The sequence below is a fragment of the Camellia sinensis genome, chromosome 6 (genome assembly GCF_055761805.1).
Source record: "Camellia sinensis isolate YWXY chromosome 6, ASM5576180v1, whole genome shotgun sequence".
NCBI classification, from domain to species: domain Eukaryota; kingdom Viridiplantae; phylum Streptophyta; class Magnoliopsida; order Ericales; family Theaceae; genus Camellia; species Camellia sinensis.
In genome coordinates this window covers 62,992,480-63,009,726 of record NC_138966.1, presented here as the reverse complement: position 1 = coordinate 63,009,726, position 17,247 = coordinate 62,992,480, and positions in this window count along the sequence as shown.

Genomic DNA, 17,247 nt, shown 5'->3' with positions numbered 1-17,247 from the left:
TCAAAAAAATTGTGAAGTTGAGGGGGTTAGTTAAATGGTTATGAGTAGCAGTAGTAGGGTTAGTCTATATTTTCTCGAATCTCTCTCTATGTTAGTCATCTTTTTATACTTTTAATTTCATGTTTTTTAATGAAATTTTCTTTACTGATGAAAAAAAATTGTATTAGAAAACTTTTTTTTATATAATACATTAATGTCACTAGATTAAAAATGGTCCCCACCACTCTTAACGCTAATGATGGGGATGATGAGGAATTAAGATCCTCCACGGAATTAAATTTAATCTTATAAATTTTAAAATTCTTAAATTAGTATTTCAAGCTCATCTGCTAAGAGGTTCCCAAATGGATGGCCAGGATTAGACATCACCTACTCCAAATGTGACACAAAATTGGCCTCGCCAATCTTTTTTTTTTTTTTTTTTTTTTTGGGGGGGGTACATACACTTTATTTGTTGAAAATCATATATAAAAGGTACATATATACAAAATCCGTATATAGTGATATTGTGAGTGATTTTGCTCGTAATGTTTAAGTGCACTGTATCCAGAATAGTGATGACCTGTTTTGACTGCCTTGAGCGCATTGGACGATTTTGACAGCCTTAGTGCGCTCATAACCAAATTTGTCTGGAGTAGCACTATAACATATAAGAGTTTTAAAGATTAAATATTTTGATTTAAAAAAAAAAAATTTGTTGCAAAAAAATATTTAAGAATTAATTTCTATCGTCACGAGGATAGTTGCTAAAAAATTGACCCAAAAAGTCAGAAACAAGATTTTTAACAACAAAATTTTGAAAATGTCACTAAAAAATAGATTTTTATGGACAAAATAATTTGATCTCAAAATGACTTATTTTTTGACACAAAAAAATTGATCCTAAAAAGATAATAATTCATCATCACTAATGTCTAATTTTTGTTACTAAAAATATAATAACGATATTTTTCGTAACAAAAATGTTTGGTGCCAAAAAAATAATTTTACCCGTAAATTTGAATTTCTAAAACCTTAATTTTTTATGGTGTGGGTTAACCCTTTGCTGTTAATTAATAATAGGCCATAGCTTCTGATTAATGATTTTAAAACTATCAACTTGAAATGTTGATTAGGAATGTATAACCCTGTTGATATCAGGTGGTGGTACTCCCATTTAATGAGTAAATTTATTTTGTAATAAGAACCACAATAGAATCTATTGTAATTGTAATTTATCTTAAGTTGAAAAATATAAGTCACCACTCTCCCAATTTATGGACAATTAGTTATTTTTTTAACTTATTTAAATTATTTATGATTTATGAATTGTAAATAGTAATTATAGCAAATAAACTGACACAAACTCCTGCGAGCTTGTTTGGTACATCTTTTAGCAAATTAAAAGTTAATAATCAAAAAAACATAAATTAAAAACACCTCATCTTGCTTCTTGTAATGAGAAGATATTGAGAAGATATATAAACAAAAATTATCAAAAATAAATAAATAAATAAATCATAACTTGCATCAAATAAACTGCATTAAACAAGCTTTGTATTAAATGGCTAATACACTTGATATTTTTCCTAATATGAATGCACAACCTGCCGACGGCTAGTTAGAATGGAGTAGCTGATTTAACTTTTATGGTAGTTCTCTTTACACCTTGCTCTTGTTTTTTGATTATTATCTTGTTACAGTTGTTGGGTTGCAATGAGAGTGACTGAAGAGAGGCCTTGTTGGTTGGTAGAACGGTTATACCTTTTGTTGCTTACTAATCCGTCCCTCTTTCATCCCCACCTCACCAAGTGTAGGAAGGAGATTTTGAGTCATAGTGTTGGAACTATGAATCACGCACACAGGTGCTTTAGTTTCTCAATCCCAACAGTGTATTATTTATCATATTTTAAGTGGATATGACCCACCAATTGAAAGAGCACGGTTGTGGTTGAAGTTGTTCACGTACATTCAAATTTTGGAATGGATTAGCTAAAAACATCTTTCGAATTTTCTTTTCATTTTTTGCAGTTTTAACACCTTTGTGATTGTTTTTTGCAATGTTATGATTTGATCTTAGATATGTGGAGTTAAAAAAATAAAGGACAGAGAAAAGATGGAAAAATAAAATGAAGTGAAAGAAGCCAAATTCTTTCTTTTGTTTGGTTAATTCCATTTTATTGTTTGGTTATCCATTAAAAAAAATGTGAATATATATAGTAACTAGTAACATTTTACTTTCATTTGGAATATCCAATATGCAAAGACAGAAATAAATAAAAAAGAAAAGAAAAGGAAAGGATAAAAATAAAAGGAAAAAAAAAAAATTAGGGAGAGCTTGTTTTTACCATTGCTGTTAAGGTTGTGAGATTTGGGGTATTGTGGTTGAATTTTTCTATCTGTTTCTCTCTCTTTATTTTTAATTTGTTGGTTGACATCATTCCTCTTATCATTAATTCTCTCTCTCTCTCTCTCGGCATGCATGTTTCTCTCTCTTTATTTTTAATTTGTTGGTTGACATCATTCCTCTTATCATTAATTCTCTCTCTCTCTCTCTCGGCATGCAGAGGCGGATCAGATTGGCAAACTAAAGGTGAAGGTCTTTTGCAGGTGCACTAGGGTTTCAGTTTCCTTGCTTGTTTCAGCCTCCTTTTGGGGAATTTACACTTTTTACACATTCAGGCCTCGTTTGGCATATTATAGTTTTAGCTTAAAAATTAAAAAGTTACTAAAAAAATCAAAAAATCTATAACATATACCACAAAGTCAAATATTCTCTTTTTTCTTTACTTTTTACATATCTTTTCGTAAAATCTAAAAAGTCATTCTAAATATATTAGTTTTTTTTTACTTCATATTTTAGTCAAAAAGCTAAAAAGTTGTTAAAATAACATATTCTCAAAGGAGGCCTCAGCTTGCTTCAATAAAGACGGTTTCAAACTGAATACAAGAAGAGCTCAAAAACTTCTAACATGAATTTGCCATATTTGAACCTTTTTTTTTCTTCTTCTAATTGCTTATTTACATCTCACCCATCTTTTTCTTTTTTTTCATTTTTCCTTTCAAAATCTCTACTCAAAATTATGATTCAAACATAACTTCAGATTGTTATTAAAAAAAATAATAATAATAAAATTACCACAACTTGTTCAGTGCTCCTCATTTTCTTTTTATTCTCACCTTTCTTGTTCATGCACACATTGCACAAGCATAGTATTTACTATTAAGGCAACCACTTATATAGGTCATGTATTAGGAAGACTAATGGAAGGCGTTGATTTTCAAAGACTAATGGAAGGTGTTCCAAATCAAAGTGTTTCTCAATCTTCATTGCTAATCTTCTTGAGCAAACTTACAGTTGGTGGCTTAGAAGAGTTCGTAACAGATGTGGGACGATTGTGGATGCTTTTATTCCTTTCAAGAGACGCAGATTTAGTAATAGTAAGTTTGGATTTGTAAGATACCTTAAGGAAGAGGAGGCCAATGAAGCCATTCGTTCGTTCAATGGGGTCTGGTGGTGGGGTCAAATACTAGTGGTGAAAAGAGCAATCATTCTCTCTGGGAAAAGACTGATTTGGAGAAAGAAGAAGACTCTTTTGCCTCATTCTCTCTCCCCAATAAGCAACTAGATTTGGAGGCATAAACAAGACCCCAAAGACCATTCACCGTATTCTATAGAAGGAGTTGAAGTTAACCCAAATGGTTCTTCTTTCACTGTTGAAACGAAAGAGATTGATGACTCTTGGGTAAAGACTTGTGGGATTGGTATATTCAGAGATTTCAAAATTATTCCTATGATTGAGGAGGCAATGAGAACTGAAGGGGTCAATTTCATAATAATCAAGCCACTAGGACGTGTTAAGGTTCTGTTGTAATTTAATACTGTGGAAGATATAAAAGAAATGCTTCATGGGAGTAGATAGTGGTTAGAAACTTGGTTTGATGAAGTGTATGAGTGGCATGGTAGAGAGTTTATGCTGTCAAGGAGAGTTTGTCTGGCCATTGAAGGGGTTCCTTTGAATGCTTGGAACTCCACAACTTTCACCAAAATTGCCAGCAACTGGGGTTGAGTTTTTTTTTCTGTTGATGGAAAAACTACTTCACGCATGGAACTGGAAAGAGGGAAAGTTCTTGTGGAAACAAATTTTAAAAATTCAATAAATGGTTTTTGCAAATTGAAAGTCGGTTAATTTTTTTTCGACATCAAAGTTTCAGAGTTGGATTTTTAGAAGATCTACATGTTAGGCTCGTCTTACTACCCTAAAGTGGCAGTTAAGGTGGATGAAGGTATTGATGAATCTAATTCTGTTGAAGGCTTCCTTAGTGAAAACCCCGGTGATGTTTAGAGTGCGAAAAATGATGGTGATCATCTCAACGTTGGTGAAGATGTCTTAGTCCGCTCTGGAAATGTCTGATAGGGTGTGTTTTTGGGCGGTGATCTCGAAGGCTTAGCTCCGGGAGAGAATCATGGTGATGATGACGTAGCTCTTCTCAGCCAAGTTGAGGATTCTTGTAATGTCACACGTAGTACGAACGGCGCTGAGCTTTGCACGCTTGAGGCAGAGCTTCTAGACGAATATCAATGCACAGACCCCAATGCTCTATGCTCTTCTTCCAGCCACTCTATTTTGTCCCAAAACCTAGTGATAAAAATGTGAGTACGAAATGAGGGTAAGAGAGGAAAATTATCCATGTTTTTCACCAATACACTTTGTCCTACGTAATAAGAACATGAGGGTTATATAATACAACATTTATATGTGTGTGTGTGTGTGTGTTCGTATAGTAAAAATTGAGACGAAAATGTTAGAAAATAGAGCTTTTGAAATTAAAAGAAAAAATGTGACAAAGAAATCAAAGAGAAAGAAAGATGAATAGATATTGGAGCTTTGGGTGTGCGTGTGGTGGTTTGGGCTAAGGCCCACTTTGTCCATAACTCCTCTCTTCTACAAACTTGGGATGCCCCTTGGGGCCTAACGCAAGTGTTGCCACCTAAAACTTATATACCTACATAAGTTCTCTTAAGTTTCTAATGTGGGATAACCATTTCAAAGAAACCCACATTTTATTTCTTGAATTGTCCATTCCACGAATCCGAAAACGACGTCAACTTCCCATTCACTCATAAATGGTTTTGAGGAACTGCCTTCACCGTGTGACTTGCCATGCAACAAAGAACACGTCACCTCTTAGGACCCACCTCAAAAAACATGTGAGACCCACTCAAATTTGGGATCAAAATTGGCCCAAAATAAGCCTATAAAAACCATTATTCCAACGATCCCCCACATGAATGGAATTTGACAGAGAGAAAATGTAACAATATGATCTAATTACAGAGAGTACAAAAATTGAAAATATTCTGCAAAGGATAGGTAGTTTTGGCTTTGAACCTTCCCTTGTGAGACACTATCGGATTTACTAGCTAACCAGTGAACATAATGTCTTGAACTGTTCAGCCATTTGTGTAAACCAAGATAATAGAACTCACATAGTATATTACCTGACACAGTTTAGTTCTCACTATTGTGTTTATTTTGGCCCTAAACAACCTAGTCTTTCATGAGTGCTTTAGAGAATTGTAGCCCTTCACAAATCTCATTGAATTGGCCCAGTTCACACTCACATATGTGATTTTTATGAAGAGTATCCTGCCATACTCCACTAGGTATTCCTAGATATAAGAATCATTAAAAATATTATTTAACTTAAAACGCTGCAAACATTACTATTTATCATAGAAATGGGTAGGAGTTTGACTCCCCAGTGATCCTTATGAGTCATACACAACTCAGTTGTCCCTTTGAACTTAAATCTTGGGATCTCCAATCAACTAGGTTGGGTTGTCGTTGTGGTAACTCTTATTTAATAGGCTCAAGTCTCATTTCCCTCGATGAATTTTCAACTGACTCTCTTGTTAACCCTTTGGTCAGTGGATCTGCTATGTTGTCTTTAGACTTCACATATTCAATGAAAATAGTTCCATTAGAGAGTAGTTGTCTCACGGTGTTATGTCGATGACGAATATGTCGTGACTTACCATTATACATATGACTCTATGCTATTCCTATTGCTGATAGACTATCGCAATGTATGCATATAGCAGGCACTGGTTTTGGTCATACTGGAATATCTTCAAGGAAGTGATGAAGCCATTCTGCTTCTTCCCCAGCTTTATCTAAAGCTATAAACTCTGATTCCATAGTAGACCTAGCAATACCAGTCTGTTTGGAAGATTTCCAAGGTACAGCCGCACCACCAAGAGTAAAGACATATCCATTGATAGATTCTGAGTCTCTAGTATCCGATATCCAGTTTGCATTGCAGTATCCTTCAAGTACTGCTGGATATCTGGTATAATTTAGCCTAATGTTACGAGTAAATCGGAGATATCTTAGAACCCTTATAATAGCTTTCCAGTGTTCTATTCCTGGATTATTCGTATATCTACTTAATTTACTTACTACATAAGCTATATCCGGGCGAGTGCAGTTCATCAAGTACATTAAGCTTTCAATAATTTGGGCATACTCTAATTGAGAAATATTTTCTTATACATTTTTAGAAAGAAACAAATTTACATCCACAGGTGTTCTAGCAAGATGATCATAATCTTCACTGAATTTGTCAAATATTTTCTCAATGTAATGAGATTGTGACAAAGCATAACCTTCTGATGTTTTGATAATTTTCATACCAAGTATTACATTAGCAATCCCCATGTCTTTCATATCAAATTGTTTATTCAACATTTTCTTGGTAGTTTTAATCATGTCATTATTACTACCTATGATGAGCAAATCATCCACATAAAGACATACTATAACATAACCTTTGTGTTTTTAATATAAATACACTTGTCACATTCATTAATTTTGAATCCATTTGACATCATTGCCTTGTCAAATTTCTCATGCTGTTGCTTTGGCGCTTGTTTTAAACCATATAATTATTTAACTAATTTACACATTTTCTTTTCTTCCTTGGAACAAAAAATCCTTTTGCTTGTTCCATGTAAATTTCTTCATGTAACTCACTATTTAAAAAAGTTGTTTTAACATCCATTTGATGAATTTCTAGATTGTACAAAGATGCAATGGCAATTAGCATTCTAATGGATGTTATTCTAGTAGCTGGTGAGTATGTGTCAAAGTAATAAAGACCTTCCTTTTGTCTATATCCTTTGACTATGAGTCTTGCCTTGTATTTGTCAATTGATCTATTCACTTTCATTTTTCTTTTGAAAATCCACTTGTACCCAAGAGGTTTATAAAGGCTCATTTTCTAACAAAAATGTTAAAAAATTTGGACCAAAAGATTTTGAGGTTCTATCACGTTTACTACGCATAGGTTCCTCTTCCTCATTTTGATCTATCTTTTGCTCTTGTTTTTTATCTTGACTAGTAATAGCATCATAAGGTCTTTTATTAGTACTAGTCTCTTGTCTAGTCTAATTTGGAAATATATATTCAAAGAACGATGCAATTAGAGATTCAATAATAGTATTTACACGCATTTCAGAATGTTCTGACTTATGAATCAAAAACCGATATGCACTACTATTTATGACATAACCAATGAAAATGCAATCAACAATTTTATGACCTATCTTAGTCTTTCTAGGACTAGAAATAACCACTTTAGCCAAACACCCCCACACTTTTAAGTATTTGTAGGATAATACTCTCTCATGCCACATTTCATAAGGCCTTTGATTCACTTTCTTTCGAAGTACTTTATTAAGTATATAATTAGCAGAAAGTATTGTTTCCCTCCACAAGTTCTAAAGGTAATCCAGAATTTATTAACATGGCATTCATCATTTCTTTTAAAGTCCTATTTTTCCTTTTAGCAATTCCATTTTGCTGAGGTGAGTAAGGAGCGGTGGTTTGATGAATTATTCCATGTTCTTTACAAAACTCACCAAAAGGTGATTCATAGGGCCTCATGGAGAAGAAGGATTCATGTAGCCGATCCCATTTGATGGGACTTAAGGCTTGGTTTCGTTTGGTTACCAAGTTGATTTTCAACTTCATTCTTGTATTGAATGAAAGTTTCTAAAGTTTCATCCTTGGTTCGAATTAAATAGATATAACTATATCTAATATAGTCATCTATGAAAGTAATAAAATATTTTTTTCCACCTCTAGTTTGAATTGATTTAAAATAACAAATGTCACTATGAATTAATTCAAGTGGCTTCGTACTTCGTTCAATTGAATGAAAAGGAGTTTTAGTTAATTTTGCTTCAACACAAATTTTACATTTATAATTCAAATTAATGTCAAATTTAGGTAAACATTCCATATTAATTAATCTATGCAAAGATCCATAATTAACATGTCCTAGCCTACCATGCTATAAATTTGAAGACTCAAGCAAGTAAGAAGAAGATGTATTATTATTAATAATAAAGGGGACAACAGTCATTACATTTAGTTTGAAAATGTCATCAGACATGTAACACTTCCCTACATATATCATATTCTTAGGAAGTACAAATTTATCACTCTCAAACACTAGCCTAAATCCATTTTTACTCAACAGAGATCTGGAGACTAGATTCTTGCGAATGTCCGGTACATACAGTACATTGTTGAGAGTGAGTTCCTTTCCAGATGTCATCTTCAGAATAATCTTTTCTTGTCCTTCAATTTTAGAAGTCGAGGAGTTGCCCATAAAAAGTTGTTCACCATTGTCTACTACAGAATAAGATGTGAACATCTTTTTGTCAGCACAGAGTAGCACCAGCGTCCTCCCACCATTCTTGACAAGGTTTGCCTCGGAAATAATTGCAAAAGGATTTATGTCATCTACACCATTAGAAATTTTGTCCATTTCAGTCATATTGGCTTGAGCACGCTTCTTGCTTGATCGTCCTTTGCCTTTGCGTTTGCTACGGCACTCTTTGGCCCAATGTCCCTCTTTGTCACAAATGTAACACTTGCTATTGAACTTGCACTTTTTAGTTTCCCTTCCTTTGGAGCCTTGTGCTCCAGAATACTTCTGTTTCTTTGCTTTTGGAGCATGTTCCACCACATTTGCCTTAGACTCTATTGGATGCTTACCAGTTCACTTCTCATAATTGCGGTTGTCCTCCTTAATCCTCAAACGCATAATTAATTCCTCAAAAGTCATTTCTTTGCGCTTGTGTTTGAGGTAGTTCTTAAATTCCTTCCAGCCTTGTGGTAATTTCTTAATTAAGGCAGCAACTTAGAAAGCTTCACTGAGAGACATGCCTTCTACATGAATGTCATGCAGAATGAGTTGGAGATCTTGAACTTGGCTGATCACAGTCTTAGAATCAACCATCACAAAATCCAAGAATTTGCTAACCACAAATTTGTTTGAGCTAGCATCTTCTGTTTTGTACTTCTTCTCCAAAGACTCCCAAAGTTCCTTTGCTGTTTTGATAGGATAGGGCTGTAGACGTTGTATAATATGTTGTCAAGTCCGTTCAAGATGTAATTCCGGCAAAGGAAATTAGCATGTTTCCAGGCATCGTCCGCAGCAACCACTTGCCGGTCAGTTTCATCATCTTTCAGAGTAGGAACATTCTCACGGAGGAAACGCGGTAGGTTGAGCGTAGTAAGATAGAACAACATTTTCTGCTACCATCTTTTAAAATCAGTTCCTAAGAACTTCTCTGGCTTTTCACCGTGATTGATTGGTACAGTCACAACATGATAAGGGTTTGGAGCAATGGCAGTCATCATACCAGTATTGGTTTGAGCACTAGTTTCACCAATTTCAGTAACCATGAATTCTAAATTATAAAACAAAATTATAATTAGAATTTTATACTACAAAGAAAATTAAATAATAAACACAAAATTTTAATTCTGTAAAAATAAAAGAAACAAGAATTGTAATATTTATTTCCAATTAATTTGAAAATAAAATAAAATAAAATTTACTAAAACAAATTAATTCCACACTGAAAATTGAATTTTAATTAATGAACACTCATAAATTATTTCTGAAAACCAAAATTAATTTCTGACCAACTTCACAAATAAATATTCTGAATTTTTAATGACTACCAGTATATTACTACTAGTTGTCAAAGAAAATAAATAATATATTACTACTATTTGTCAAACAGTATATTACTACTATTTGTATTTTTCCAACTAGAATATTATTTTGTAAAACCACAGAAAATAATTTCTGTAAGAAGAAAGGAAGAAAATGAAACAAACAAATTTTTTTTGTATAAATAGAATAAATCGTATGCGTCTTAATATTGTTGGAACAATCTTCTGTGTAAAATAAATAATTTGAAACCAAATCAAACAAATAAAAATAAATTATTTACAGAATTTATTTACCGAAATGAATAAGTACAAAAATAGATCAAGTTGAGTGTGTGATACTCTGTCCGTAAGACAGATTTGTTCCGCTTTGGTGCTTATAGATTAATGGCATCTATCTCCCATGATACAATGATCTACACAGATTGTAGTAGCACTCTAAACAACCTGTACGGCGAACAAAACCTGTGTTCTATACTCTCAGAATTTTTTCCTAAGAACTAGTATGAAGAACAATGCACACAAAGAGCAAAAACGGAAAGAAAATAATTTTTCTGGATCTTAGAAATGCTGGATCAGGTCTGCTTTTACAGGCAGATTGGTGACCATTCAGATCTGTCTGAATAGCTATGAAATTTGAATTAACAGATTTGTTTTTGAAATGAACAGGTACGGTTTCAGATTTGAATCTGTTTGGGAAAAACTGTTCGGAATTGCTGGGTAGTTTAAACCTGTTAAGACAGCTTTAATCTGTTGCGAATTTGGATTGGAGAAGGTAACATTTGGACAGAAAATTAAATTAAATTTTGGCACAAAAATTCAAATAAATTAATACTAGAACTGACCCGACCCACAAGTTATGCCCACGCCCAGCGGGCGTGCGCGTGTGGTGGTTTCGGTTAAGGCCCAATTTGTCCATAACTCCTCCCTTCTACAAACTTGGGGTGTCCCTTGGGGCCCAATCCAAGTGTTGCCACCTAGAACTTATATCCACACATAAGTTCTCTTTAAGTTTCCAATATGGGATAACCATTTCAATTAAACCTACATTTTATTTTTTGAATTGTCCATTCCACGGACCCGAAAACGACGTTAGCTTCCTATTCACTCATAAATGGTTTTGATGAACCGCCTTTACCGTGTGACTTGTCATGCGGCAAGGAACACGTCACATCTTTGGACCCACCTCAAAAGAAGTGTAAGACCCACTCAAAATTGATCCAAAATAAGCCTATAAAAACTATAATTCCAACACCATTGTGCTTCATTTTTTTTATTTTATCAGCAAAGAAAAGGAACTTTTATTGATGAAATAGAAAAACTATTACATCAAAAAAGAAAAAGGAGAATGAGTGTAGAAAGCATCATAGCGAACCAAATCAATCCCAACTAGGTTGGCACCAATAAGACCCCGCCCAATCATTTGTTAGCACAACCTTAAGAGTTGGTAAGGAACCAACCACAAACACCAAAATCTACCTCACCCAATTAAACCTAACCAAACCTAATACAAACCGAGCAATCAAACTACCTAACAGCAATAAAACAGGGCAACACTAACAGCTGCAGCAGCCAAATGTTTTCAGCTGCAGCAGCATACCATAGCAGCAGAAGGAGGACATCAAAGAAAGAACATCAGCAGCAGCAGTCAATTGAAAAGGATCACCGCCCACACAAATCACCAACAATCCATAACAGCATCAGCCACCACAGAGTATATACTCCCTTTCACCTCCAGCAGCAGCAATCCATAACATCAATACCTATTAGAAAAAAACCCCATACCCAATAGACACATAGCAACCATCGAAGAAATTCATGAAAAAGCACTCTAAATGCAAAGCAGACATAGGTGAGCAACAACCTTTCTGATCAACCAACCCTATCATAATAGCAGCAGAGTCTCCTCTTGACCTAGATAATATGTCTCACCCATTTTATGTTTGTAACGCCCTCAAAATAATAACATTAAACCCATCCATATAGAGACATGCATTGATACATAAAAGGTCCACATTCATCTATTCATCAGAGTATTTCATTACAAAAGTATTACATGTTTACAACAAAAGTAAATGCCCTACGGGCTTACAGCTTTCCAAGTTAACACTTGGTTACGAAAGAGAGTGCTAACTTAATTACACATCAAGTCCTTGGCTTGAATCTATATGTAATACAATCAAGGAAAATAAGACAACAAAAGTATGTCTGCCTCTAGCCTCCCAAGCTATGTCCTCAGAGGTGGCATGCTACCTGTACCTGAAAATGATGTTCCCATATAGGGTGAGCCACAGCCCAGTAGAAATATACTAAACCGACTATGAACAATGCCTAAAAGATTAGCAACTGATAGATGGCCAATACTTACGCTTCCATTTACATCTTATTACAATTCCATGACAGTTAAGTCTATGTTACAATTCACTTTCCATTTCTTATTCAACTTTGAGTTTGAAAACAAGGCTCAGTACTCTGGCCAAAACATTTGATAAGTTTATAGTTCATCATTAGAACACCTTCGAAATTCAAGGTGGATACACATTTTGGTGTTGTACCAATAACACATTTTGGTGTTGTAGACCACTTCCATACTTCACAAACGATGATGATATACATTTTAGTGCTATATCAAATCAAACAAACATTTCAATAGATAAGCATATAAGCCATATCACACTAAAACAGATAAGCATATGAGCTATATCAACATTCCAATAGATAAGCATATGAGCTATATCAACACTTCAACAGATAAGCATATGAGCTGTATCATCACTACAATGGGAGAGCATATGAGCTGCATCCCTGGGTCCATCCCCCATCTTCCCTTAACCATTAACCGGTTTAGAGGTACATCCCCCATCTTCCCCTAAACCGTAGAGTACATCCCCCATCTCCTCCCATACACAAGCAATGCATATAAACACAGAATCATATACGTAATCAATCAATACATAAAGTTAATGTATTCTATCAACCGTCTACACATAATGCATATAAACACATTGGTCATATACACAATCAATCAATACATAAAGTTAATGTATTCTATCAACCATCATACTCTATGACACATCCGATTGATTAGTTTTAGTTTGCCTAATCATCATGCCTTGTCTACAACAATCAATACTACCCTCCACCGGTAGCCCAAAGCAATTATTTCTAAACAGGAAATAAATGCACAAATGGATAATATATCGACATTTCAATCAGGTAAGCAATAAATGATTTAACTACACCCTTTAGTCCCATACATTCCCAATTTCAACATTTCCAATTCAATTCCTCATTTCCTTTAATCAATTATATACATTAATTAATTAAAACAATTAGGGCAAACTACCTTAATTAACAAAACAACTCTAAGGTTCCATTTTCATCCACAATCCATCATCCGACTCATTTTCTTTTATACCAAACTTGCATATAGGTTTATTTCAAACAAAACCCCAACTTTTGTAAAATTATACAAAAGGCCCAAACTTTCTCAAATCTACCCAACAACACCCAACATATCAAAATGCTAAAATTTAAAGACAAAATCCATAAGGAGGAGTAGGATATCCCTACCTCAAAAGATGACACTCAACGGAGAAGACGAAGAAACTCAACGTGCTCCAAAACTCAATATTTTCGGATCAAAAGATAGCCCTTGACGATCAACCCAACTTTTAAAAAGACCAAAGGTAAGGAGAACACCCTAGCTAAATCAAACCCTAGAAAGAAAGGAGATTCTAGAGAGATGAGCTCTCAAAAATGGGTTTTTGAAAAAGTAGAAGAGAGAAAGAAAAGTGAAAAGTGATTTAAAATCACCCAGCGGATAACTCATATACGCACGACCCGCTCGAGCTGAGAATAGAACGCTCGAGCGTCAGGCACAAATATTTGGTACCGCTCGAGCGTAAGAATGACCGCTCGAGCGCCAAGAAACAAAAGCAAAACACATCCGCTCGAGCGTGAAGAACCAGTCCGCTCGAGCGTAGATTTTCATCTCCCAGAACTTTTCAGAAAAAGAACTACCCGCTCGAGCGCCAACAATCCCGCTCGAGCGCGACTCGCTCGAGCGCAAGAAACCCGCTCGAGCGTAGAAAACACACCTGCAGAAGTTTTGCAGGGCCACGAAATACTGGAAGTGCGTAAACCCCGCTCGAACTCAAGAAGACTCGCTCGAGCAGACAACCAAAAATCAAACTCCGCTCGAGCGCAGAATGACCCGCTCGAGCGTAACACCAAAATTCTGGGCAACAACACTAGAGACCAAAACTTAATCTACCTGTTCGAAACATGCCCAACACATCCTAAAACTAAAACACTAAGAGTAAAGAATAGAAACGAGAATAAGACGACAACACAACCACAGAACCGAGTCCGGATTACAGTTAAACAACCAAGGGAAAAACCGGGATCGCTATAATGTTTGAAACAATCTCTTGAATGGAGTAACAACAGCCCTTATCATAAGTCTTCAACCACAAGGTCACTCTAATTTTGATTAGCTCACACAAAGCAGCAATATCAGGTTGAGTATTGTTAAATACACAATCATTTCTCTATAGCCACAAGAACCAAACAACAGAAATAAAAACAACTCTCCAAACTTTCTTTTCCTTTTTCTTGAGTTTCTACCCCAACCACCAGTACATCAAACCTTCAAAAGAACCTAGTAGCACCCATTGAAGTCCCCACCAGCCCATGATGTTAGACCACACACGCCACACAAATGAGCATGATAAAAGAAGATGATTAGAAGTCTCCTCCCCAGCTTTACACGGCACACAATGCAATTTCCCATTACCTCTCAAAGCTCCGACTCTATTGAGGAAAGAAGATGTTTTCAACCTACCTCTCCAAGCAAGCCAAGTAATGAATTTAGCCTTAGGAGGAGCAAAATTATTCCAGACCAACTCTGGATAGCTGAGGATAGACTAACACTTTGCTTGCATCAATTATACACAAAGCCCACTTTAAAGATCCCTGACTGCTTAGCCTTCCAGCTAATTTAATCCCTTTGATTAACAACAAGACAGGGTCCCACTCCCAACAGATTTTGCAACCTTGACACCTTATCTTCTTCCCATCCAAAGAGAGGCCTTGTAAACTTAAAACGCCAATAATTGCTACCGACTCTGCAAGACATCTGCGTCTTCAAAGTGATCTCCTTATCTAAACTCGACTGATGCAACCTTGGAGATTTGAGGCTTCATGTTCTCAGCCAAATATCATCCCAGAATTTCACCCTATTCCCATCACCAATCCTAATCACCACATTTTCCAGAAAGAAGTTGTACAGCGAAGGATTTAAAAATGACATAGCATGGACCTCTCCAGATAGAAGAAACAAAAGCCAAATCATTCACTGGAGGAAACCATTGACCCCCAGATACCCCATATTTGGCACAAATCACAGATTTCCACAGAGCCTCATCCTCTAAGGCATATCTCCACCACCACTTAATAAGCAAGCATTCATTCATCAATCTAATATCTTTTATTCCAAGACCTCCTTGCTTCTTAGACAGCTGCACCTCTTTCCATTTTACCAAATGGATTTTCCTATAAATTCATCCCCACCTCACAAAACCTTACTTGAATCTTATAAAGTTCTTTAGCAACACACTCAGGTATCTCAAACAAAGACATAATAAACAGGCAAGGAAGACAAAACTGATTTGATGAGAGTGACCCTAGCTTAGGATAGCAACCTTCTTTTCCAGCTAGATAACTTCTTTTTAGATCTGTCCACCACTGGCTGCCATGTTTGTTTCCTACCTGGGTTGGCACCAAGTGGCATCCCTAGATACTTTAAAGGTAAATTATGGCTCAAACAGTTAAGAGTGGCTGCAAACTCCTTAACCAACCCATCATCAACTCCCACCCTACAGATCATACTTTTATGAAAGTTTATCTTCAACCCCAAGGCCACTTCAAAACATCGTAATATTCGTTTGACAGCCACAATCTCTGCCCATTCAGCCTCACAGAATATAATAGTGTCATCAGCAAACTGAAGATGGGATACGTTGACCTCTCTGTTACCCACAACCACTCTTTTTATAATCCTCAACTCCTTGGCTCTTGATAGCATATATTTAGACCTTCAGCAACAACATTAAGCAAGAATGGGGAAAGAGGATCACCCTGTCTTAACCTTTTTTGTGGACAGAATTCAGCGGAGGGCGAGCCATTGACCAAGATGGAGATTCTAGCAGATTCCATACACTTCTTCATCCATCGAATCCATCTTGAACCAAAACCAAAGCTAGATAACATCTGCAGCAAGCAATTCTAGTTAACCGTGTCATATACTTTTTGAAAGTCCAATTTTAGAATAAGGCCCTTCTTTGATTTTTTCCACCAATCCATCACCTCATTAGCTATAAGCACACCATCCATAAATGTTTCTATCCTCTACAAAGGCAGACTGAGCCTTATCAATCACAGTAGACAGGACTAGCTTAATTCTATTAGCCAAAACTTTGGACAGCACCTTATATGGAGAATTTAGCAAGCTAATCGGTCTGTACTCAAGAAGAGAGCTTGGATTCTCCTTTTTAGGGATAAGAGAAACAAAACCCCATAACCCAATTTACTGTTGCTATAAAACTCCTTCATAAACTTCATAATGTCACCTTTCAAGAATTTTCACCCTTTTTGAAAGAACATCATATTAAACCCATCCGGACCTGGGACTTTGTTACCATTACAATCTTTTATAGCAGCCCATACTTCTTCCTCTGTGATTTCTCTCCAGAGAACAGCACCAACTTGGTTAGCATCAATCTTCTTAAAATCTCCTCCAATTGTTGGCCTACACCTCCAATGTTCGGTAAATAAATTTTGGAAATGAAAGCAAGCTGCTTGTTTTACCTCACTTGGTTCATCCACCTCAACCCCATTAACCTTAAGAGTAGCAATCAAGTTTATGTTATGTTTCTTGGAGGCCATGAGGTGGAAAATCCTCGTATTTCTATCCCCTTTCAATGCCTAGTCCATCCTAGATTTTTGCACCCACATCCACTACTTTCTTTTCCTAAGCTTCCAAATCAAATCTAGAACCTCCTTTTTTTTTTGCCCTTTTTCACCTCAATCAACCCCCTCAATTCAGATTGTAAATCCATAGAATGCAGAGCACTTTCAGCTTCTTTCAATTTAGATTCTGCATCACCAAACACTTCCACATTCCATTTTTTCAGGGCTACTTTTAGAGCTCTCAGCTTTTCCATGATGATAT